Source organism: Dioscorea cayenensis, unplaced genomic scaffold, assembly GCF_009730915.1.
Source record: "Dioscorea cayenensis subsp. rotundata cultivar TDr96_F1 unplaced genomic scaffold, TDr96_F1_v2_PseudoChromosome.rev07_lg8_w22 25.fasta BLBR01000389.1, whole genome shotgun sequence".
NCBI classification, from domain to species: Eukaryota; Viridiplantae; Streptophyta; class Magnoliopsida; order Dioscoreales; family Dioscoreaceae; genus Dioscorea; species Dioscorea cayenensis.
Genome location: NW_024086780.1, coordinates 35,664 through 37,537, shown reverse-complemented (window position 1 = coordinate 37,537; position 1,874 = coordinate 35,664). Strand labels below are relative to the sequence as shown.

Genomic DNA, 1,874 nt, shown 5'->3' with positions numbered 1-1,874 from the left:
TGGATAGGGGATTGGAGGCTTGTATTTGGATGATTCTGACTATCTTTGTTGTTGGGCCTTGTCATATTTTCCTTGATTCTTGTCTTCACTACTTCCTTCAACTAGCTTGGGGTCTTCCCCGAAGGCTACCCCACTTTTCTTGACACTTGGGTCAACTTCGACCCTTGTCTCCACTTGCCTCCCGCTTCGTAGAGCAATGGCCTTTAAGTGCTCCCTTGGATTTTCTTCCGTGTTACTTTGAAGACACCTTAGGGGACGTTCAGAATTTGCCTTTGCGAGTTCCCCTACTCGATGCTCAAGTGACTTCACCGAAGCTTGGAGGTTTCTCAAAATAGAACCTATCTCAGTGAACTGTTCGCCGTGTTGAGTGAGCTGAGCATTCACCTTGCCAAATTGTGCATCCATGCTATTGGTTAGGCTATTGAACCTGTCATTAGTACTAAGCATGAACTTGTCAAGGACCTCTTCAGTAGAAAACTTCCTTTCCATGGCCGGTTGTTGGAATTGAGATCCTTGAGGTGGTGCACCTCTTTGTTGCTGTTGGCCTTGGTTCCATGAAAAATTTGGGTTGTTCTTCCACCCTGGATTGTAAGTTGAGCTATACGGGTTCCCTTGACTTCGTTGCCCTCCAATATAGTCTACATTCTCAATGGACGCAACTGAGGAGCTAGCAATTGGACATTGGGCCACATCATGCCCACCACCACAAGTGCTACAATTCATCACTGTCTGTGACCTCGAACTACTGCCCATGAGAAGATCAAGCTTCCGAGTCAACACATCAACCTTTGCGGCCAAGGCATCATTGCTACTGACTTCGTATAGCCCAGCAGTCTTTTGTGTAGATCCTCTTGAGGCCCAATGTGATTCATTGCTTTCCATAGACTCAAGTAATTGCTCGGCCTCATCGGGATACTTGTTGCTAAGGGAACCACCACTGCAGGCATCAATGAGTTGGCGAGTAGCATAATTCAGCCCATTATAAATTATTTTTTTACTCGCAACCATAAGGCAAAAACCATGGTGGGGGCACATTCTAAGGAGATCCTTGAATCTTTCTTAGGCTTCAAACAATGTCTCGGACTCCCCTTGCTTAAAGGCAGAAATTTCTTGCCTCAACTTCGCCGCTTTGCTTGGCGGAAAGTATCTCCCAAGGAACTTCTCGACCATATCCTTCCATGTTTTAATAGATCCTGGAGACAAAGATGTAAGCCAACCATAAGCTCCATCTCTCAAGCTGAGCAGAAATAGTCTCAAACGGATCGCATCGTCCGATATCTTATTAATCTTGAATGTGGAGCAAATTTGGAGGAACCGGGAAAGATGTTCATGTGCATCTTCATTCGCGAGACCATTGAATTGAACCAAGTTCTGGACCATACCGAGTTGTTGGATGCCACGGTCGGTGCTTGAATTCGTTTCTCCTTGAGTGCCATGAAAGATGTCATGCAGTCATTATCGAACTCGAATGGGACATCCTTTTCCAATAACCTTGTTAGGGGTCTAGGAATTTTAGAAAAATCCATGATGAATCTTCTATAGAACCCGGCATGTCCCAAAAAACTTCTTATGGCCCTCACAGAATTTGGAGGTGGCAATTTTTCGATGGTGGAAATCTTTGCCTTGTCAACCTCAATTCCATCCCCTCTTGGACCATGAAATGGCATTTCTCCCAACTTAGCACAAGATTGGTCTCCTCACATTGAATGAGGACCCGGTCAAGGTTCCTGATGCACACATCGAATGAATCACCAAAGACGGAAAAATTGTCCATAAACACCTCCATAAAATCTTCTACCATGTCTTCAAAGATGTCCATCATGCATCTCTGAAAGGTGGCCGGGGCGTTACATAGCCTGTAAGGCATGCGGCGA

General features: G+C 45.4%; 1 non-coding gene across 1 annotated transcript; it reads left to right on the top strand.

Annotated features, from left to right (window-relative positions):
• The first annotated feature begins 1,015 nt into the window (after positions 1-1,015).
• LOC120254228 lies at positions 1,016-1,122 on the top strand. Its single transcript, XR_005534554.1, has one exon. It is a non-coding gene; the product is annotated as a small nucleolar RNA R71 (small nucleolar RNA).
• The last annotated feature ends 752 nt before the right edge of the window (positions 1,123-1,874 follow it).